The 24,880-nt window shown below is 37.8% G+C and overlaps 1 long non-coding RNA gene and 1 pseudogene across 9 annotated transcripts in view; one reads left to right on the plus strand and one right to left on the minus strand.

Moving 5' to 3' along the window:
- Window positions 1–24,880, minus strand: part of LOC129646345 (uncharacterized) — a 103,908-nt gene that overhangs the window by 18,780 nt on the left and 60,248 nt on the right. For 8 of the 9 annotated variants that reach the window (XR_008711869.1, XR_008711865.1, XR_008711866.1 and 5 more), the window contains exon 5: window positions 22,601–22,742. This is a non-coding gene — a long non-coding RNA (uncharacterized LOC129646345). The remainder of the gene's footprint in view (window positions 1–22,600; window positions 22,743–24,880) is intronic. The other variant, XR_008711871.1, reaches the window with a different exon arrangement.
- LOC129646344 (lathosterol oxidase-like) lies at window positions 10,736–11,387 on the plus strand (annotated as a pseudogene).

Consider the following 24,880-nt stretch of genomic DNA (forward strand, 5'->3'; position numbering starts at 1 on the left):
TCAGGGTGGAGAAGGAGGCACACTGCTCCAGGAACTCTTTCAGTTCAGTTCAGTCACTCGGTCATGTCCAACTTTTTGTGACCCCATGGACTGCAGCATGCCAGGCCTCCCTGTCCATCACCAGCTCCCAGAGTTTACTCAAACTCATGTCCATTGAGTCGGTGATGCCATCCAACCATCTCATCCTCTGTCATCCCTTTCTCCTGCCGCCTTCAATCTTTCTCAGCATCAGGAAATCTTTAGATAGTTAGATATTTTCAGCAACTGATCACATGATCCCAATCCTTGCATCTCCTCATATCTAGAAAAGCACTAAATACCTTTATGGTGACATTAGCTTGTTGTGACTAGCAGAAAGACTTTTGTAAGATAAGTGCTTAATGGCGTGAACACCCCTTCAGCAAAATCATATATATTGACCTCCCCCTACTACCTCTTTGGAGCAGTTTGTTAGAGCTCTCTGAAGTTCTGTCTCCAGGCTGCAGTCCTCATTTTGCCCCAAATAAAACTTAACTCGAGACTTTCATGTCATGCATCTTTTTTAAGTCGACAGGAGTAGGAGCAGAAAACTAAAGATCCTTCACTTGTCCAAGGATGATGGTTCCCATCATCTCCATGACTCCTCCTCTATGTTCTCTTGACTTCAGCCTCACTGGCCTCCCTTTAACAGAGCAGGCACTGCTTTAGCCATTCCTTCAGAAACAAGATTCTCCCAGATCCCCTTGGCTAATTCTCTCGTCTTCTCTAAGTCTTTGAATAAACATTACTTTCTCAATGAGGCCTTCCTGAACTCCACATTTAAAATTGCAACCTTCAACCCAATTACCCAGCACTCTTAATCCCCTTTACTCTGCTACTTTCTCCGCCAAAGAACACATCACTCTCTAACAGTCTATAAAATGTACTTATTTGGTCTAATATATACTCTCTCATTCTGTACTCCAAGGTTAAAGATCTTTGTTTTGTTTACTGATGTTTTTTAACTCTCAGAAGAGTACTAAGGATATTATAGGTTTTCAAATACTTGATGATGAATAAATGAATGAATTCTTTAGAAAAAGTCTTCAGAAAAGCTGTGAAACAAAGCAACAGCTCAGAGGAGCTAACCACAGATGCTCTGTTCTGGAGCTTTTTATGTTCTCTTTTCACTTAGCCTCAAATTTTACCAATTATAAATTTGTTTGACATAAGGGATGTTATCTTTTAAAATGCAAATACTGTGGTATTGGTGTTAAGGATTGTCAGTTACAAACACATTATTGTGAATCAGTTTGAGTTTAGTCTCTCTCCCAGTTTCTAATGGATACTAGCTTCCTGACGAGGAAAAGAATGACAGAGGAAGCTACAACATTTGGAAACACAATGATTTTACTGAGTGTGGACATCCTGGGTGGGCACCAGAGTGTGTAGATTTAAGGCAATATAACAGGGCTCAGCCTGGAGAGATGGGGATGGTAAAGCCACATTTACATATTAATGTTTAGTTTCTGTGATGATCTTTTCAAAATCCCTCCAAGAAAAGTTTGTTTAGATCAATGACCTCCTCCCTTAAATCAATAAATTCTGTAGGGCAAGTAGAACCTACTTCCCAAAATAAACCCAGTAGGAGCTTGTTTAAACGAGTAAATGGGAACAGGAATGGGCATTTGGTTTCCTGGAGCTCTCACTGTGTCTCTTGCCAAGAGGCTAAAAATGCTTATCAGATTTGCTTCATCTAGAAAGAATGGCTCTGTGTTTCCCTTGCAGCTCTCTACAGGCTGGTCCAGCTGATTAGCACTCCAGATTTCACTGCCCAACATTGTGGCACTTCCATCATTTATTTGGCCGCCATGAATAACATCAATATTACAGCCTACACAAACATCACTTTATGGCTATTTTATGACTGTTAGATTGTTGATGGTCAAGCTGTTTTCAGAGTCAACACATCATCCCTTAGTGTCCAGAGGTCTCAGATCCAATCAAAGCCCTGAACCAAACCAACTTTGGAATAATGGTGAGGGCTGTGTGGGGCTGGTATGAGCAGTGGTGCATTGAACTCAAGCTTAAGTTTGTGGCCATTAAAGTTATTCATAGTCTCAGGCTGCAGCAGTTTAATCAAATAATTTTCCTCCCACCTTTCTGGGATACAAAATGATTCTTTGTAGCACAATTTGAGATTTGAGAAAACAAAGGAAAGGATGAGAAAGCTGTTGACTCTTACGGCACTGTGTCCCTGTGAGCTAAATGGAGGTATGTCTACAGAAAAGCTAAAAATTCCTCTACAGACTCTTCTGGATTAAAAGTCTTCTACAATAAATAATAATAATAGCTACCACTTACTGCATGGGCACTCCTTGTCAAACACTGTATATGTAACATCGTATTTAATCCTCATACTAGCCCAAAGGATGGGTGTTATCTTTGTTCTACAGATGAAACAAATATCTCATTAGATATCTGCCCAGGCTCCCAAAATAAGAAAGGGGCAGAATCAGAGCCCAAATCAGTTGGCTGAATTAACATGCATGTGCTTCTTTATTATACTGTCCCCAAAGAGGAAGCATGATGGGCATGTAGGTCTCCTGGCTCTGTCTGTAGAGAGAATATTTCAAGATATTTGTTTTACATCAGAAATTTTCCCCCTTAGAGCATGGTGTCAGGTTTTAGACTGAGAATTCTCCCATCTTTGTTTTCTTATCAATATCTGAAACCAACAGAGTGGTTGTGGGTTCCACCTCTTCCTTCCCACCGGGCATCCAGCTGCCCACAGGAAGCACACATTCTTTTTTGCTGCTCAGTGCCGTAAGCAGCACATGGAGAGGCCTACAGATTATACCGGGAGAGTGAAATCCCCAAGATGGCAACCTAAGTCATTCCCGACTCTGCCTCCCCTCGCAAAAACAGCAACTCTTCATGAACAAGACAGCATTAAGGGAACCCTAGAACAGGGGGGTGAGGCAGAGGTACCTTCCTGTACCACCAAGACCAAGACAGACCGTATTAGAAGGAAAAGAACAGTCACACAGTGACTGCACCGCCTCCCCCTCAGGTCAGCACAGCACCCTGCTGAGAGGTCTCCCCCGAGTCTCTGCTTCCTCCCATGGGAAAAAAAGATCCCATGGGTTTCAAACAGCTACCCCAGCACTGAGGGGCACTTTGTGGGATTGCATGGAGCATCACTGGGATCTGACTATGATAGAGAAGTGGGAAGGGACTCCCCAAAACCAGCCCACGATCTTGGCAGATGGAGCTCATTACCACCCAAAAACTTTGATCCCCTGCAGACCCAAGTTGATAGTCCACTCTGACCAGGGAACCCACTGGGGTGCACATTTCCCTGCCTTTGATCCTCAAATAAGTTTTGCCAGTCTTCTAGTCTGGTTTGCCTGCAACCATGAAAAAAGCTGAGTCATAGCCCAACGCACGGGGGAGAGTGTAGTCTGACCTGATCTGGCCAGAGGGCCTGGTTGACAGCACTTAGAAGCTGTGTAGTCCAGGACTGTTCTAGCTGAGAGGTGAGTGGGAGCTGACTGCCCACAGAGCAAAGTCAACATGGGGGTCTTGGAAGCTCCTCTGATATGCCCATGCAGAAGATTCATTCATAGTTAAGGCTGAGGGTAGCTCAACCCCTTCCAACCAGAAAGTCTACTTGGAAAAAATTGGAGAAGCCTGAAATAGCCCCTCTCTCTTCCACCAGACTAGGAAATGAAGACCCAGCAGCCCGACCTGAAGTCGAAGGTTTTTCCTGGTCCCATCTGTCAAGAAGGGTTGGTGACAACACCTGAAAGCTGCATCATTCAGCAGTGTTTGAGTTAAGGAACTGGCAGCTTGGCCGATAGTGCAGACTGAAGCTAGTGACCCTTTTTGGCCATGGAGCTTGGGGCATGGGTTAGCTTAAGAAAACAAAGACTTTTACCAGTTTCAGATTTGCTCTTCTGATGCTACAGGGCAGGGAAACAAATTCATAGCCATGCTCATTGCTGTTTCCACTCATTGCCTTTAGCCTGCCTGACCAAGACCTAACTAGAACATGTGGGGAAGCTGTGGGAAAGCAGTGTAGACCATACAACAGCCCTGCTAACACTGACACTTGAACAGAGAGCACTGTTTATGGCTTTCCCTATCTGCAGACTAAACCAAGAGGCACATCTGTCAAGGTATTCAGTGCACACTCCTGCCTAATATGAATCTCCAGCAATAAATATTACAGACCCTGAGGCCCATCTTACTGCCCTGCCATAGCAGGAAAGCCAAGGTATAGCCCCATCTACTAATGAGTATGAATATAAATACAGGAGTTAGCCCTAACCACCTAGAAAGCCTGACTAGAGAATTCAGGTAACCATGGAGCCCATCCTATAGTAGAGAACCAAGTTACCAGTACTCAACCAAACAGAGTGCGTATCTCTGATCAAAGAGCTTTAAAAGTTGCTTTATTCGGGGGGGAAAAAAAACGCAAAAAAAAAATGGTAGGTCCCACCTACCCAAGAATATTACCAGCAAACACACCCACAAACCCAAACTGAGCTGACTAGTGAAAATCTGTCTCTGCCAAAGCAAACCTGTAGTATCTAAGTACTCAAATGTGCAGATGTGGACATAAGAATTCAAGGTAAAGGACATAAGAATTCAAGGTAAGAATCAGGTAAACATGACACCAAAGGAAACAAATAAGGCACCAGTAACTAATGCTAAAGAAATGGAGATTTATGCACTTTCAAAGAATTCAGAAAAATCCTCTTAAGCTTAGCAAACTACAGAAAAATTCAGACAATTTAGCAAAATAAGAAAAATAAGGCAAGAAGAAACCCAAGAAGTTGGACAAAGAAGTATAAACCAGTAAAAAAAAAAAAAAAACACACACACACACACACACAAAACCAGAAATCCTAGAGATGAAAAATACAGTAATAAACTTAAGAATTCAATAAAGGGTTTCAAAAGCAGACTTGAAAATGCAGAAGAATTGGTGAGATGGAGCATAAGGTATCTGAAATTATCCTATCAGATGAACAAAAAGAAAAATAAGAAAGAATGATAAAAACTTAAGGACATCTAGGACACAATTTTTTAAAAATATTCATATTATGGGATTTCCAGGAGCATAAAATCTAAAAGGACAGAAAGTATATACAAAGTGATAATAGCTGAAAACTTCCCAAACCTAGAACCAGAAGCTAGAAGCATCTGCATGAGGTTGGGCCTCGTAACAACTGGACTGGCAGACAGCGACACCTACCAGACCACCCACAGCAGTCAGCCTGCCGCAACAGACTGACCCATGTAGTCCACACGGGGGATATCCCAAGGGCATATAGCTCTGGTGATCAGAGAGTGTGCTGCTGGTACCAATAGGATGTCTCCTACAAAAGGCCACTTCTCCAAGGTCAGGAAATGTAAAGCTACCAGATACACAGAAATAAAAACAGCCAGTTAGGTAAAATGAGATAATAGAGGAACATGTTTCAAATGAAGAAACAAGATAAAATCCCAGAAGAACAACTAAGTGAAGTAGATATAGGCAATCTACTCAGTAATTCAAGGTAATGATTGTAAAACAAATCAAAGTACTTGGGAGAAGAATGGATGAACAGAATGAGAAGATTTTAAACAAAGAATTAGAAAATATAAAGAACAAGGCAGAAATGAATAATAACTGAAATGAGAAATACACTAGAATGAATCCACAGTAGATTAAAAAATACAGAGGAATGGATCAGTGAGCTGGAAGAAAGAGAAATGGAAATCACTGAAGCTGAACAAAAAAGAAAGAAATGAGGACCGCTTAAGAGACCTTTAGGACAACATCAGGCATACCAACACCTCCCTTGTAGGGCCTTGGAAGGAAAAAAGAGAGGGCCGGAAAATATATCAAAGACATACTATCTGCAAACTTCCCTAACCTCGGAGAGGACACAGGCATCTAAGTCTAGAAAGCACAGAGAGTCCCGGACAGAAACAATCCGAAGAGGACCATACAAAGACACGGTGTCCAAAACTGTCAAAATTTAAAGACAATGTGAAGAGCAGCAAGGGAAAAGCAATAAGTTCATGTACAAGGGAATCTGAAAAGGCTGTCAGTTGACTTGGCATCACAAGGTCTGTAGTTCAGAAGGCATGGTATAAAGTAATATATATATATATAAAGTTATATATATATATAAAGTAATATATATATAGTAATATATATATAAAGTAATGAAAAGGAAAACCTACAGCAAAGAAAACTCTACCCAGTAACACTTTTAGACTGAACGAGAAATCAAAGTTTGACGGACAACTGTTCATCACCACCAAATAAGATTTATAAGAAATATTAAAGGGACTTCTCTAAGCAAGAAAGAAAAGGACACAACTAGAAACATGAAAATAACAAAGGAAAAAGCCCATTGCTCCAGGCAGATATACAGTTGCTGCTGCTAAGTTGCTTCAGTCGTGTCCGACTCTGTGCGACCCCATAGACGGCAGCCCACCAGGCTCCCCTGTCCTGGGATTCTCCAGGCAAGAACACTGGAGTGGGTTGCCAAGATATACAGTAAAAGGTTATAGATTAGCCGCTTACAAAGCTAGTAGGACGGCTGAGACAAAAGCAGTAAAATCATTTACACATCTGCAATACGTAGTTAAGGGATACACAAGACAGGAAGATGCTGGATTTCCCTGGTTAGAACTCTGCATATTCACTGCTGGCACCTGGGTTCAATACCTGGTCAGGAAACTCAGATCCCACAAGCCACACACAGTATGGCCAAAAAAAAAAAGACAAAAATATGTAAAATGTGATGTCAAAAATAATCATGGAGGGTGGGGAGTAAAAATGTGGGGATGTTAAAAGATCTTTGAAATTGAGAGATATGCAACTTAAAATAAGTGTGTATGTAAACCTCATGACATTCATAAATCAAAACTCGGAAAACACAATAAAGATAAAGGATTCCAAACACAGCAATAGTTATTGAATCATACGGGAAGAGAACAAAAGAAGGGACAAGAAAGAACAACTCCTAGACTAACAAAATGGCAATAAGTATCAATACATATCAATAATTACTAAATGGACTAAAGGCTTCAAACAAAAGAAAGAGCGGCTGAATGGACACAAGGACAAAACCTTTATTTATGCTACCTACAAGAGACTCATATCAGATCTAAAAACATACAGACTGAAAGCAATGGGATGCAAAAAGGTATTTCATGCAAATAGAAATCAAAAGAAAGCTGGGGTAGCAATACTATCAGGCAAAACATTTTAAAACAGACCGTAATAAGGGACTAAGAAGGACATTACATAATAATCGAAGGATCAATACAATAAGATACAACAGTTACAAGTATATATGCAGGCAATATAGGAGCACCTAAATACCCTGGGTGGCTCAGTGGTAAAGAATCTGCCTGCCAAGCAGAAGACACAGGTTCGATCCCTACAGTGGAAGATCGCCTGGAGAAGGAAACGGCAACCTATTTTGGTGTTCTTGCCTGCAAATTCCATGGACAGAGGAGTCTGGCAGGCTATGGTCTATGGGGTTGCAAAAAGAGTTGGACATGATTTAGAGACTAAAGAACAACAAATACATAAAATATTAACAGATCTAAAGGGAGAAACTGGCAGTAACACAATAATTGTAGGGGACTTTACCACCCCACTTACAATGCACAGATCATTCAGACAAAAAGTGGAAAAAAGAAATCAAGGAAACACTGGCATTAAATGACACATTTGAGCGAGTGGATTTAATAATTCTAAATAGACCATTCCGACCAAAAGAAGCAGAATACAGTTTTTCAATTACACATGGAACATTTTCCAGGATAGAGAACAAGCTAGGCCACAAAAACAACTTAGGAAATTTTAAAAAACTGAAATTATATAAAGCATCTTTCTGACCACAATGCTGTGAACAGGTAAAAAATTGCAAAAAATAAACAAGTGGAGGCTAAACTACATGCTACAAAACAACCAATAGAGCACTGAACAAATCAAAGGAAAAAAAAAATTTTAATAGGTGGGGACAAATGAAAATGAAAACAACAACCCAAAATCTGTGGGACACAGATCAAAAAGTAGTTCTAAGAGGCAAGTTTATAGCAATACAAGCCTATCTAAGGAAATAAAAAAAATTCAAACAACCTAACCTTACATCTAAAGGAACTAGGAAAAGAACAAGCAAAACCCGAAGTTAGTAAAAGGAAAAAAAAATCATAAAGATTAGAGTGGAAATAAATGAAATAGAGCCTAAAAAAACCATATAAAAGATCAGTGAAACTGAGTTGGTTCTTTGGTTCCTTAAAGAACTAAAAATAGAGCTACCGTATGATCCCGCAATTCCACTTCTGGGGTTATATCTGGAAAAAAACATAGTTTGTAAGGACACATGCACTTCAATGTTCATTGTAGCACTATTTACAATAGCCAAGACATGGAAGCAGCCTAAATTTCCATTGACAGAGGAATGGATAAAGAAGATGTGGTACATATATACAATGCAATATTACTCAGCCATTAAAAACAAATGAAATAATGCCATCTTCAGCAATACGGATGGACCTGAAGAATATCATACTAAGTGGAGTAAGTTACACAGAGAAAGACAAATAGCATATGATATCACGTATATGCAGAACCTTAAAAAATGATACAAATTAACTTATTTATAGAACAGAAACAGACTCATAGACTTAAAAAACAGACTTATGATTATCAGAGGAGAAGGGTGAAGAGCAGGGAAGATTCAGAATTTGGGATTGACATGTACACACTGCTATATTTAAAACAGATAAGCAGCAAGGACCAACTGCATAGCACAGGGAAGTCTGCTCAATATTTTTTAACAACCTAAATGAGAAAAGAATTTGATAAAGAACAGAAGCACGTATGTGCATAACTGAATCATTTTGCTGTACACCTGAAACAGACTGTTAATCTAAACTCTAATGTAAATTTTTTAAATTAATAAAATAAAAAATTAGGAGTTAGTTCTTTGAAAAACTAAACAAAAGTGATAAACCTTTCACCAGACTCATCAAGAAAAACAGGGAGGGGCCCCAAATCAATAAAATCAGAAATGAAAGAGAAGAAGTTACAATTGACACCACAGAAATACAAAAGATCACAGGAGATTATTGTGAACAACTATATGTCAATATCATGTGAAATGCCAGGCTGGATGAATCACAAGCTGGAATCAAAATTGCTGGGAGAAATATCAACCACCTCAGATATGCAGATGATACCACTTTAAAGGCAGAAAGTGAAGAGGAATTAAAAAGCCTCTTGATGAAGGTTAAAAAGGAGAGTGAAAAAGCTGACTTAAAACTCAACATTCAAAAAATGAAGATCATGGCATCTGGCCCTATCACTTAATGACAAACAGAGGGGGAAAAAGTGGAAACAGTGTCAGATCTCATTTTCTTGGGCTCCAAAATCAATGTGGACGGTGACTGCAGCCATGAAATTAAAAGATACTTGCTCTTTGGAAGAACAGTTATGACAAACCTAGACAGTGTATTAAAAAGCAGAGAAATCACTTTGCCAATAAAGGTCTTTATAGTCAAAGCTATGGTTTTCCAGTAGTCATGTATGGATGTGAGAGTTTGGTCCATAAAGGAGGCTGAATGCTGAAGAACTGATGCTTTCAAACTGTGGTGCAAGAGAAGACTCTTGAGACTCCCTTAGACAGCAAGCAGATCAAACCAGTCAATCCTAAAGGAAATCAACCCTTCCAATTCATTGGAAGGACTGATGCTGAAGCTCCAATACTTTGGCCACCTGATGCAAAGAACTGGCTCGTTGGAAAAGACCCTGATGATGGGAAAGATTGAGGGCAAGAGGAGAAGGGGATGAAAGAGGATGAGATAGTTGGAGGGCATCACTGACTCAAGAGACATGAGTCTGAGGAAACTCAAGGAGATAGTGAGGGACAGGGAAGTCTGGTGTGCAGCAGTTCATGGGGTCGCAAAGAGTCAGACACCACTAAGTGACTAATAACAACAACATATGTCAATAAAATGGACAATCTAGAAGAAACAGATTCCTAGAAATGTACAATCTTCCAGGACTAAACCAGAAAGAAATAGAAAAACATGAATTGAGCAACTATCAGCAATAAAACCAACTCATTTAAAAAAAAAAAAAGGCAAAGCAAACAAAAACTCCCAACAAAAGTCCAGGATTAGATGGCTTCACAGATGTATTCCACCAAACATTTAGAGACGAGTTAACACCTATCCTTCTCAAACTATTACCAAAAAAATTTCAGAGGAAGGAGGAAGACTTACAAACTTTTTCTATGAAGCTTGCATCACCCTGACACCAAAAGCATAGATATCAAAAAAAAAAAAGAAAAGAAAAGAAAATTACTGTCTGAAATCACTGATGAACATAGATACAAAAATCCTCAACAAATTAACAACTGAATCTAGCAATACATTAGGGTGATCATAAAATATGATCAAGGGGTATTTATCCCAGGGGTGCAAGAATGGTTCAATATCTACAACTCATGTGATATACACTGCATAAAAAAATTAAACAAAACACTAGCCAGAGCATCCAGAGCCCCATAGGAACTGAACTGGTAACTAGCAGCAAATCCACAGAGAAGGAAATGGCAACCCACTCCAGTACTCTTGCCTGGAGAATCCCAGGGACAGGGGAGCCTGGTGGGCTGCCATCTATAGGGTTGCACAGAGTTGGACACGACTGAAGCAACTTAGCAGCAGCAGCAGCAGCAAATCCACTCTAGGGGCTAAGATGGATCTTACACTCAATGCTACAGGGTATTATCTGTTTGTGCTATACATATATCCTGCCACATAGCCAGAAGATGACATCTGACAATTTATTAGCCTCCTGATTATAACAAATCTCAGTATGTATAACTTTTATTCCTTCTTTGCAACATTGAGTTATTATTTTGTCTACGATCTTTCCTTAATGAAAGACAATTTTTAAAGAATCAGGTCTATTGATAGATTATGCATTCTGTCCAGCCAATGCCATGGATCAGCACCCATATTTCCTCCGTTCCTGCTAGAGGTGAGAGGTTACAGCAGATTGTATAATGGCATAGGAGAGTTTCCATACAGTTGGTTTTAGCTCATTGCTGGTATCTTTACTTGTCTCTTTTTCACTTACATGCTGATCTACTGGATTCACAGAGGCTTTTATCAGAGACTTGTATATATAACCGCTTACACAAACCTCATCACATCTGGAAGGTTCTGACTTCATTTGTAAGTCATGCTTTTCACTTTCTGGATGACGTCCTTCAGAGTCTGCCTTACCACAGATATCCTTTTATCTTTCCTTTACACATAGTAGTTTGTTTAGGTTCATATATCCTGGTCAATATTTATAGTTTCTATTCATGATGGTGATATTCACATTCCCTAAATCTTAAGGCCTTAATTATTAATGGCTCAACTCATCATATGGACTACCACATGCTCGTTGACCACAGTATTTCACACTGTGGGATAGAACTGGAGTCTTGTTAAAAAAATCCCTCTTCCTTTGAAGGCAATGGACCACTCAGTTACGTGAGGATGACAAGAAGAAAGCAAAAGTCATGTAGGAAATGCTTGTAAAAATGAAAAGTTATTCAATATAGAGTTCATAAAGACTGAGTAGATGACTGCCCAATTGTTAAATATTTTTGATAAAGAAAGATAATCTACATATGTTCAGCCAAGAGGCATAACAATTGAACAGTATTATTTGAAATTCAGTACTGCTGGTACAGCTGAGGAATGATCACAATGATAGGTCAAGGGAATGTGATGTGAACACCAAGATTTTAATTAACTTGATGGACAGCACTTTTGATATGTTTCAAAGTTATAATTATATGATGTTCTATAAAAGGAAATAATTGCCGAATATTTAGGTCTATCACTGAAGATTAATTTTGAAATCTTATTTTCCTTCCTTTTTCTCCATTTTTCTAAACTTCCTCTGTAAAAGAAGATTTAACAAATACCTTCATAAAGAAATGTCATGTGTTGTAACAAATGTTAGGAAAATAAGGTTTGCAAAGTCATTCTATAAGCTATTTATGTAAAATCAATAAAAGCTGATTATGAATGTTAAAAATTGAATAAAATAATCTCATCTGAACAGATGCAGAAAAAGCTTTTGACAAAATTTAACATTCACTTATGATTAGCTCTTTATATTAACTTTGTGAAGTGGTAACACACCTCAACACAATAAAATCCATATATGATAAGCCCACAGCTAACATACTCTATAATAAAAAGCTGAAAGCATTTCCTCTAAGATCAGGAACAAGACAAGAATGTCCCCTCTCCCCACTTTTATTCAACACAGTATTGGAAATCTTATCCACAGCAATCAGATAAGAAAAATAGGAAAGAAAGAAGTAAAATTGTCACTGTTTTCAGATGCCATGATAGTACACACAGAAAATCCTAAAGACATCACTGAAAAACAACTAGAATTCAATGAATTCGGTAAGGCTGCATGATATGAAATTAATATATAGAAATCTGCTGCATTTCTGTACACTGATAATGAATTGTCAGAAGTTTTTTTTTAAAGTCTCATTTATCATATCAAAAAGAATAGGATACCTAGGAATAAGTCCAATTAGGGAGATAAAAATACTTGTACTTGGAAAACTATGAGACATTGTAAAAAAAACTGAAGATGACAGAAACAGATGGAAAGATATATAATGTTCATTAACTGGGAGAAATAATATTATTAAAATGTCTATTTCCCAAAGCAATCTACATATTCAATGAAATTCCTACCAAAATACCAAACATGTTTAACATAATTAGAATAATTCTAAAATTTGAATGTAAACACAACAGACCCCGAATAGCCAAAACAATCTTGAGAAAAGAAGAGAGCTGGAGGTATCATGTTCCCTGGCTTCAGACTATAACAAAGCTACAGTAATCAAAACAGTATCAGTTCAGTTCAGTTGCATCTGACTCTTTGTGACCCCATGGACTACAGCATCCCAGGCTTCCCTGTCCATCACCAACTCCCGGAGCTTGCTCAAACTCATGTCCATTGGGTCTGTGATGCCGTCCAACCATCTCACCCTCTGTCATCCCCTTCTCCTCCCACCTTTAATCTTTCCCAGCATCAGGGTCTTTTCCAGTGAGTCAGTTCTTCACATGAGGTGGCCAAAGTACTGGAGTTTCAGCTTCAGCATCAGTCCTTCCAATGAACACCCAGGACTGATCTCCTTTAGGATGGACTGGTTGGATCTCCTTGCAGTCCAAGGGACTCTGAAAAGTCTTCTCCAACACCACAGTTCACAAGCATCAATTCTTCGGCGCTCAGCTTTCTTTATAGTCCAACTGTCACATCCATACGTGACTACTGGAAAAAACATAGCTTTGACTAGACGGACCTTCGTCTGCAAAGTATAGTACTGGCTATACTTTACTATATACTATATACAGTATACCGCTGGCACAAAAACACACAAACAGATCAAAAGGAAAAGAACAGAGAATCCAGAAATAAACTCACACACTTATGGTTAACTCATCTATAACAAAGGAGGCGCGAATTTACAATTGGGAAAAGACAATCTTTTCAATAAGTACTGCTGAGAAAACTGAACAACTCTAGGCAAAAGAATGGAATCAGAATGTTTCCTCACATCATCTACAAAAATGAACTCAAAATGAATTCAAGTCCAAAAGGTAAGACCAGAAACCATAACATTCCTTGAAGAAAATATAAGAATACTCCTTGATATAAATCATAGTAATATTCATTTGCTTCCTAACACAAAGGAAAACAAAAGCAAAAGCAGACAAAGAGGATCTAATTAAAGTGGCAAAGAAAACTATTAACAAAATGAAAAGACAACCTGTAGAGTGAGAGAAAATATTTGTAAATGATGACCATAAAGGGGTTAATATCTAAAATATATAAAGAGCTCATACACAACTAAATATCAAAAAAGCAAACAATTCAATCAAAAATGGGCACAAAACCCGAACATTTTTCCAAACATACTGATTGCTAATAGGAACATGAAAAAGATACTTAACATCACTAATCAGAGAAATGCAAATCAGAATCACAATGAAATACCTCCATACCTGTCTGAATGGCTATCATCAAAAAGGACCACAAAAAACAAATGCCGATGAGGATGTGGAGAAAAGAGAACCCTTGTCTACTGGAAATTGGTGCATCTATCATCAAAAAGGATAAGGAATAAACTACCCACTCCAGTATTCTTGGGCTTCCCTTGTGGCTCAGCTTGTAAAGAATCCACCTGCAATGAGGGAGACCTGGGTTCGATCCCTGGGTTGGGAAGATCCCGTGGAGAAGGGAAAGGCTACCCACTCCAGTATTCTGGCTAGGAGAATTCCGTGCACTGTATAGTCCATGGAGTTGCAAAGAGTCGGACATGACTGAGCAACTTTCACTTCTTCACTTGTCAAAAACAGTATAGGGGTTCCTCAGCAAACAAAAAATAGTACTAAATAACCCAACAATTCCACTTATGGAAACATAAAAAGGTAGCATAAAAATCACTAGCTATGATAAATAGCAAAAGTTAGAGTCTATAATATAGTAATGGTAGTGTACAATAAAATTAAACACTAAAAGTGTAGTGAAGTCGCTCAGTCATATCCAACTCTTTGCAACCCCATGGACTGTAGCCTACCAGGCTCCTCTGTCCATGGGATTTTCCAGGCAATAGTACTGGAGTGGATTGCCATTTCCTTCTCCAGGGGATCTTTCCAACCCAGGGATTGAACCCGGGTCTCCTGCATTGTAGACAGATGTTTTACCGTCTGAGCCACCTAAAACTAAAAAAGCCTTGTTAGTTATATGTAATGTAAAAATATGCAAATTTTAACAACAATAATCTAAAATGTGAGGGGTAGGAGAAGAAAAAGTGTAAAGTTTAGGACTTCTACTAAAATGAAGTTGTTATCAATTTAAAATCAAGTGTTATAATTTTAAGATATTTTAGGTAATCTTCATGGCAATGATAAAGTAAAGACCTGTAACAATTGAACAAAAGAACAAGAAAAAGAAGTCAAAGAATACTGATGCCAAAAGACATCAAAATATGCAAAATGATGGCAGGATAAGAAACAAGGAACAATGGATCTACAAAATAATCAGAAAACAATTAACAAAATGGCAATAGTAAATTCTTGCCTATCAATAGTTACTAACATATGAAATTCTCCAATCAAAAGACACAGAATTGGGCCTCCCTAGTGGTCTAGTGGTTAAAAATCCATCTGTCAATGCAGGGGACATGGGTTTGATCACTGTCCTAGGAAGATCCCACACGCCACGAAGCAACTGAGCCTGTGCATCGCAACTACTGAGGCCCCTGTGCCTAGAGCTGGTGCTCTGCAGCAAGAGAAGCCACGGCAACGAGAAGGCCATACACTGCAACAAAGAGCAGCCCTGCTCCACACCCTTCCCTCCCCGATTCCCCTACCACAACTAGAGAAAGCCCATGCAGCAACAAAGACCCACCCAAATAAAAAACAAATAAATAAATTAAAAAAAAAAAAGACAGAATGGCTAAATAGATAGGAAAACAAGATCCAAAAATATACTACCTTATAGAGAGTCCCTTTACCATAAAGACATAAACAGAGAGAAGGGATGGAGAAAGACATTTCAAGCAAATGGTAATATCCCACTGTCTACAAATAAGGCAGGGGGAGCTATACTTACATCAGACAAAATGAACTTTAAAAACAGTTTTTCTTAAAAAAGGCCATTATATATTACATAATAAAAAAGGTAAATAACATCATGTTATAGCAATTGTAAATATCTGTGCACCCAAAAAAGCACCTAAATGCATAAAACAAAACTAATAAAGCTAAAAGGAGAAATAAACATGAATACAATAATAGTTTGTGATTTTAATACTCTACTGTCAACAATGGATAGATCATTCAGAAAGATAATAAACTGAATTTAAACACTACACACCAACCTAGACAGCATATTAAAAAGCAGAGACATTACTTTGCCAACAAAGGTCCATCTATTCAAAGCTATGGTTTTTCCAGTAGTCATGTATGGATGTGACAGTTGGACTCTAAAGAAAGCTGAGCACTGAAGAATTGATGCTTTTGAACTGTGGTGTTGGAAAAAACTCTTGAGAGTCCCTTGAACTGCAAAGAGATCCAACCAGTCCATCCTAAAGAAAATCATTCCTGAATATTCATTGGAAGGACTGATGCTGAAGCTGAAACGCCAGTATTTGGCCACCTGATGTGAAGAACTGATTCATTTGAAAAGACCTTGATGCTGGGAAAGATTGAAGGCGGGAGGAGACGACAGAGAATGAGATGGTTGGATGGCATCACAGACTCAATGGACAGGAGTAAGCTCCGGGAGTTGGTGATGGATAGGGAAGCCTGGTGTGCTGTAGTCCATGGGGTCGCAAAGAGTCAGACACGACTAAGCGACTGAACTGAACTGATCAAATAATATAACAGACATATATAGAACATTCTAGTCAACAACAGCAGAATTCATATTCTTAAGTGCAAATGGAACTGTTTTTTAGGACAGCCCAAATGTTAGGCCATGAAACAATTCTTCAAGAAAACTGAAATCATAACAAGAGGTAAACTGGAAAAGGTTCATATATGCATAGAAATTAAACACTTTACTGAACAACCAACAGATTGAAGAGGAAATTAAAGACAGTAAAGTTTTGAGACAAATTAAAATGGAAACACAGCATACCTGACCTTATGCAGAAAGAACAGTTCTAAGAGCAAAGTTTGTAGCAATAAACACATACACTAAAGAGCAGGAATGATCCCAACAACCTAATTCTATTCCTTAGGAACTAGAAAAATAAGGTGACCTCAAGTTAGCAGAAGGAAGGAAATAAAGGTTAAAGCAGAAATTAAGGAAATAGAGAACAGAAGAATAGAAAACACTAAGCAAACTAAAAGTTGGTTCTTTGAAAAGAAAGAAAACCTACAAACTCTAAGGTAGACTAACCAAGGAAAAGGAGAGAAGACCTAAATCAAAATTGTAAATGAAAAAGAAGACATCACAACTGATATAAACAGAAATAAAAAGAATCGTAAGATGCTACTGCAAACAACTATATGCTAACAAACTGGATAATCTAGAAGAAATGGAAAAAAATCTTAGAAAACATACAACCTACCATGACTAAAGCAGGAATAGAAAATCTGAACAGACCAATTACTAGGAAGGATATTGAATCAGTAATCAAAAACCTCCCAGTGAAGAAAAACCCAGGACCAGACTGCTTCACTGGTGAATTTTACCAAACATTTACAGAATAATTAAGATAAAATTATTCTCAAACTCTTCCAAAATATTGAAGAGGGAAGACTTCCAAACTCACTTTACAAGGCCAGCATTCTCCTGATAATCAGCTATCCTGATATCTGATTGACATCAAAGTCAGATAAGGACACTACAATAAAACTATGCCCAATAGTTGCAAGAAGTCTCAATAGAATACTAGCAAAACCAAATTTAGCAGTACATTAAAAGAATCATTCACCTTGATCAAGTGGAAATTATCCTGGGATGAAAGGATTGCTCAACATATGCAAATCAATGTGATACATTACATTAATAAAATGGAAGAAAAGAATCATATGATAATCTCAATAGATACAGAAAAGCATTTGACAAAACTTAACATCTGTTCATGATAAAAAACACTTAACAAATTAGGTCTAGAAGGAACATATCTCAACATAATAAAAGACCACAAATGACAAGCCCACAGCCAACATTATACTCAATGGTGAAAAGTTTAAAGCTTTTCTTCTAAAATCAGGAACAGGACAAGTGTGCCTACTCTCATCACACCTAATCAATATAGTACTGTTAAGTCTTTGCTAGAGCAATTGGAAGAGAAAAATAAAGGTATCAGAATTGGAAAGGAAGAAGTCATACTGTCTCTATTTGCAGATGACATGATTTTATACATAGAAAATCCTACAAATTTCACCAAAAACCTGTTAGAACTCATCAGTGAATTTGGTAAAGTTGCAGGGTACAAAATTAACATGAAAAAATCAGTAGCATTTCTACACACTAACAATTTTATGAAAAATATGTCAATTCCATTTATAATAGCATTAAAAATCATAAAATACTTAGGAATAAATTTAACCAAAGAGGTAAAAAATTTCTACTCTGAAAATTACATTTTTATTGATGAAGGAAATAGGAGACACAAATAAATGGAAAGGTATTTATGTTCATGGACTGGAAGATTAATATTGTTGAAATGTCAGTACCACCAAAAGCCATCTATAGATTCAATGCAATCCCTGGAGCTTGGGATTAAAATATACACACTACTATATACAAACAAAATAGATAACCAAAAAGTACCTACGGTATAGCACAGGGAACCACACAATATCTTATAATAAACTGTAATGGAAAATAATCTAAATATATTCATATATTACATATAAATAAAAATTTTCCATATCTATGTGTGTGTACATATATACAAACACACCTGAATCACTTTGCTGTATATCTAAACCTAACAAAACATTGTAAATTAACTATATTTCAATAAAAATTGAGAAATAAGATTTTAATGACACTTTTACAGAAATACAAAAAACACTTCTAAAATTAGTATGTTAAAGTATTCTAAAAATATCACCAAAAACCCTGAATAGCCAAAATAATAAAGAAGAACAAAGAAGGAGGTATCACACTTCCTAATTTCAAGCTCTACTATAAAGCGATAGCTTTATAAAGTATATAGTAGAACATAAAGCTTTAATTAAAGGAGTGTGGTAAGGGCATTAAAAAAACACAAAGAATCCAGTGGAACAGAATCCAGAATATACCTAATAAATAGGCACAGAAGGAACATATCTCAACATAATAAAGGCCATAAATGACAAGCACCCGGCCAACATCATAAATTATACAAGGTCAAGTAATATTTGACAATGTTGAAGCTGAAATTCCAATACTTTGGCCACCTGATGCAAAGAACTGACTCACTAGAAAAGACCCCGATGCTGGGAAAGATTGAAGGCAGGAGAAGAAGGGGATAACAGAGGATGAGATAGTTGGATGGCATCACCGACTCAATGGACATGAGTCTGAGTAAACTCCGGGAGTTGGTGATGGACAGGGAGGCCTGGCATGCTGCAGTACATGGGGTCGCAAAGAGTCAGACACGACTGAGCAACTGAACTGAATATTTGACAATGGAGCCAAGAATACTCAATGGAAAACAGAAAATCTGTTCAATAAATGCTGGTGGGCAAAGAGGATAGAATGTGAAAGTGAAGTCGCTCAGTCATGTCCGCCTCTTTGCGACCCCGTGGACTGTAGCCTACTAACTTCCTCCGTCCATGCGATTTCCAGGCAAGAATACTGGAGTGAGTTGCTATTTCCTTCTCCAGGGGATCTTACTGACCCAGGGATTGAACCCGGGTCTCCCTCATTGTAGGCAGATGCTTTACTGTCTGAGCCACCAGGAAAGTCCCAAAGAGGATATTCACATGTAAAGGAATCAAATTTGACCCCTATCTTATACCACTCACAAAAATTAACTCAAAATGGGTGAAATACTTAAATCCATTAAGTACTAAGTAGTAAGAACTGAAACCATGAAACTTCTAGGAGAAAACATAGCAAAAAAAAAGCTTCGTGATATGAGTCTTCTTAATGTGTTTTTTTGAAATCATACCCAAAGTACAAGCAACAAAAGCAATAACAAACATGTGGGACTACATCAACTAAAAGGCTTCTGCATAGCGAAAGAAACTATCAACAACATGAAAATAAAGTCTATGGAATAGCAAAATATTTGCAAACCATGTATCTATTATTTATAAAATATAAAAAGAATTCATACAATTTAGTAGCAAAACATTGAGTAATCCAATTTTAAAACGGGCAAAAAAACCTCAAAATATTTTTTTTTTTCAAATAACGTATACAAATGGCCATAGGCACATGAAGAGGTACTCAATATAACTAGTCATTAGAGAATTGCAAATTAAAACCACAATGAGATATCACTTTTTAAAAATTAATTTATTTTAATTGGAGGCTAATTACTTTACAATATTGTAGTGGTTTGTGCCATACATTGACATGAATCAGCCATGGGTGTACATGTGTTTCCCATCCTGAACCCCCCTCCCACCTCTCTCCCCATCCCATCCCTCAGGGTCATCCCAGTGCACCAGCCCCGAGCACCCTGCCTCATGCATCAAACCTGGACTGGTGATCCGTTTCACATATGATAATATACATGTTTCAATGTTCTCTCAAATCATCCCATGATAATAATCATGATTATTTTGACACCTTTCTTTGATACGTCAAGAGTTGTTTTAAGTGTGTTCTCGGCAGCAGCCCCTTTCAGAGCCACCTGGCAGGAGGGCCAGTGCCGTGGGCTTTAACACACAACTTCTCACTTCTTACGGGGAAACAACTTTGACCCGCATGTCAGCTTTTTTGACGTGATAAAAGCCAATACTCGTAAACATTTTACTAAGTGACTTTTTAATTCCAACTATATTAAAGACAATGTCCCTGCTTAAAAAAAAAGAAAAAAAAAGATAGCCACTTCTTATAATGATCTTTATCCAAAAGACAAGAAACAACAAATATTGGTATGAATGTGGAGAAAAGGGAACCCTGAGTGATACTGGTAGGACTTTAAATTGGAGCAGCCACTATGGAAAACAGTACAAAATTTCCTCAAAAAATTAAAAATAGAGCTATTATATAATCCAGCAATTCCACTTCTGGGAATATATCCAAAGAAAATGAGAACATTAAATCAGATATCCGTAGCCCCTAGGTTCATAACATTATTTACAATAGCTAAGACATGAAAACAAGCTAATGCCCATCAACGGATTTGGATAAAGAGGATGTAGTATTATAGAAATACAATGGACTATTATTCAGCCATTAAAAATGAACAGATTCTACCATTTGCAACAACACAGATGGACCTTGAAGGTATGTTAGTTGCTCAGTCATGTTCTGCTCTTTGTGACCCCATGGACTGTAGCCTGCCAGGCTCCTCTGTCCATGGAATTCTCCAGGCAAGAATACTGGAGCGGGTAGCCACTCCCTTCTCCAGGGTATTGCCCTGCCCTAGGGATCAAACCAGAGTCTCCTGCATTGCAGGCAGATTCTTTACCATCTGAGCTACCAGGGAGTGAAATAAATCAGCAAAACAAACACTATATGAGCTCACTTATGGAATCTAAAAAACAAACATACCAAACTCATACAAAAAGATCAGAGATCAGACTGGTTATTAGAGGGGGTGGTGATGGGGTGAGGAGAAGGAGTAAGTGGGAAGAAATTGGTTAAACTGTACAAACTTCCAGTTATAAGTAAGTACTAGAAATGTAAGCTACCTGATACAGTTAACACTACTGTATGACATATAGGAAATTTGTTAAAAGAGCAGGTCCCAAGAGTTCTCATTACAAGGTGAATTTTTTTTCTTTTGGGATGTTCAGTCACTTCAGTCATGTCCAATTCTGGGTGACCCCATGGACTATAGCCCACCAGACTTCTCTATCCATGGGGATTTTCTAGGCAAGAAAACTGCAGTGGGTTGCCATGCCCTCCTCCAGGGGATCTTTCCAACCCAAGGACTGAACCCACATCTCATGTCTCCTGCATTGGCAGGTGGGTTCTTTACCAACTAGCGCCACCTGGGAAGCCCTTTTGGTATATCTATGAACTGACGAACGTTAACTTAATTTACTGTTATCATTTCAGAATCTATGTAAATCAAATCATGTTATACACTTTAAACGTTATACTGCAGTGCATGTCAATTATTTCCCAATAAAACTGGAAAAAATAGTTGAATGAATAAAAAAAAGTAGTGGATGTTTGATGGGAGACCAAAGGGTTCACATGAAAAAGAATTCACTGGGTTGTGTATTTTACTAATTTAAGAAGGGTACAAAACTTTGTTTGGAAATAAAAAATGTTACTCTTAGTCTAAGGTCTACCTACAGTTTCCTGATCACAATTTTTGTCTCACTTTTCCATGAAGACATGATGTTCTTTTGACAATTTTCAGAGTTACCTTTCTATTCTCATTTAGCAAAGCACCCTCACCATTCATCCTTCCAAGCTTTAAGGAATAAAAGGTCAAGCAGATGAGGCAAAGTCTCAGATTGTTTCCTTCACAAAATGAACCAAATGTTTTCTAAAGCAAGAACCCAGAGAGCCGTCATTAGTGGGTAGCACTGATATGGAGATTAGGGGACTCCCATCTCCTTACACATTTTCAAAATAGATTAATGTGAATGAACATTACAATTCTGTTGCCAAATGCCTTCAGGAGTGTGAAAATGAATAGGTAAAAATTGAGAAATCTCTCAGATAAACACTTCTCTTTGAACAAAGAGCAGATATAACAAATTACAGTGTGCTATAATTTGGAAGGGCTTCTTGAGAAGACACATGTCTTTAAAAATTAAGTATATGTTCAGCTTTAATGGTAAACTTTATAAGTACTCAAGCCATTGGGTAGCACAGAAGGCAAGTTGAATTAGAAAGGCTATAAAACAAGACACGAACAAATGAAAATATAGTCAAAGTTCTCACTTTTTTTCTGTTCCCATAAAATGCCCTGGATCTGTTTGATTGTTTCTTGAAGAGTTTCTTTACTCCATATGCTTCTCTTGGTATTTTTTATGTTGCCACAGGGTGCTTTCGTTTACTGTTGAACACAGATATAAAAAACAATCTGTAATGAAAACCACAAAAGCCCACAACTCAGAAATGAAGCATATACACTTCCAAGTATATTAATTTTACTGAAAAGTTACATAAGTACAATATTTCTCAACTTCAAATGGGCAAACTAACCCGCTGGTAGGGAAAGACTTTTCTCGAGTGAAAGCATTAAGCATTTTGTCTGTGACAATCCTAAATGGAGAACACTGTTCACTTATTTTATTCCTACTGTCCTAGCCTGGAACTAGGTCTTTGTACATCTTGGTGGATATATACTTCTGCTATTACAATGTGTATGGCCAATAATTATTTTTATAACAGCACCTAAACTGAATGCCAAGAACTGTTGATGCTTTAAAAGAAACTGATATAGTGAACTTTAGGAAATACAGAATACCTAGCCAGAAAATCTCTCCATTTAACTAAAAGGAACATTAACGCTTAGGATTTTCAGTTTTGACTAAAAGAGGAGGAAAACAAAAAATTCTAAACTGGAAATGCTCTACCATAAACCTGCTTTTCTGTTAAAGATATTTTGCTAGAATCATGCATAAATGGAATCGAAGCTAGACATCTATTTTTTCCTCCACAATCTCAATTACCAATAGAAAACCAAAGCAAACTTTAGAAACGATATAAATTATTCACATAGTAATTGAGTTTTTCCAAGTCAATTATGGACTAAACTAAACAAGCAGACACCCAACAAACATTTGTCCATTCCTCCTTTTATTTGCCAACAGTGAAGACTCAAACTAAGCTCTTTTAAAAATGTTTTCCCAATTTTTGGCTCTGAGAAAAACAGATACATTATAATATCTGAGAGCTTACATTCAGGAGAACATTTCAACAGAAGCCACGAATGTGAGAAATTCTACGCTCCAGTCACGTCTGTTTGCATATGGAGAAAGCAGGGCCCAGAGAGATGAAGTTCTTGGCCTACACCGCACACAGCTTGGTAGTGGCAGAGCCAAGACAAGAACTTAAATAGCTTTACCTCCAGGCTCACGATCTTCCCATGGTGTCATGCTGCCACAGATGTTGCAGCCTTAACTATCTATCCCTCCCATACTACTCCAATGATTCTCTGGGCTTCTATAAATGCTAACTCATCTGAGGAATTAGTAAAGGGAATACCTCAATTAGATACTAAGGCAGTGTATGATCATGCATCAAGTTAACTGCAATTCTTTCAGAGTCCTGAATGACAGACCATTGAATGAACCCCCACATTGGCCACTGGTACCTGGTCAGTTTACAATTGACCTGCTTTTTATAGCTGATTACATGGTAAACATTTTTCCTTTTCTTTTCTAGCTTTGAGGTGTAACTAACAAAAATTATATGTGTTTAAGTCTGCAACTTGATTCTTTGATAACATATACCTTGTGAAGTGAGCTATGTGGTAAGCATTTTTATGCTGGCTTAGGTGAAATTATAATTTACATAATAATTTACTTATAAGTAAAACCAGCATAAAAATGCTTACTATGAAGCTCAATTCACAAGGTATATGTATATCAAGAATGCTTAGGAAACACTACTATGAATAAAACTAGTGGAGGTGATACAATTTCAGCTGAGCTATTTAAAATCCTAAAAGATGATACTGTTAAAGTGCTGCACCCAACATGTCAGCAAATTTGGAAAACTCAGCAGTGGCCACAGGACTGGAGAAGGTCAGTTTTCATTCCAACCTCAAAGAAAGGGGGTCAGTTTTCATTCCAACCCCAAACTACCACACAACTGCACTCATTTCACATGCTAGCAAGGTAATGCTCAAAATCTTTCAAGCTGGGCTTCAACAGTATATGAGCCAAGAACATCCAGATGTACAAGCTAGATTTAGAAAGGGCAGAGGAACCAGAGAGCAAATTGCCAACATCTGTTGGATCACAGAAAAAGCAAGGAAATTCCAGAAAAACATCTACTTCTACTTCATTGACTATGCTAAAGCCTTTGACTGCATGGATCACAACAAACTATAGAAAATTCTTAAAGAGATGGGAATACCAGACCACCTTACCTGTCTCCTGAGAAACCTGTATGCAAGTCAAGAAGCAAGAGTTAGAACCAGACATGGAACAATGGACTTGTTCAAAATTGGGAAAGGATTACATCAAGGCTATATATTGTCACCATGCTTAT

This window comes from Bubalus kerabau, chromosome 3 (genome assembly GCF_029407905.1).
Source record: "Bubalus kerabau isolate K-KA32 ecotype Philippines breed swamp buffalo chromosome 3, PCC_UOA_SB_1v2, whole genome shotgun sequence".
NCBI classification, from domain to species: domain Eukaryota; kingdom Metazoa; phylum Chordata; class Mammalia; order Artiodactyla; family Bovidae; genus Bubalus; species Bubalus kerabau.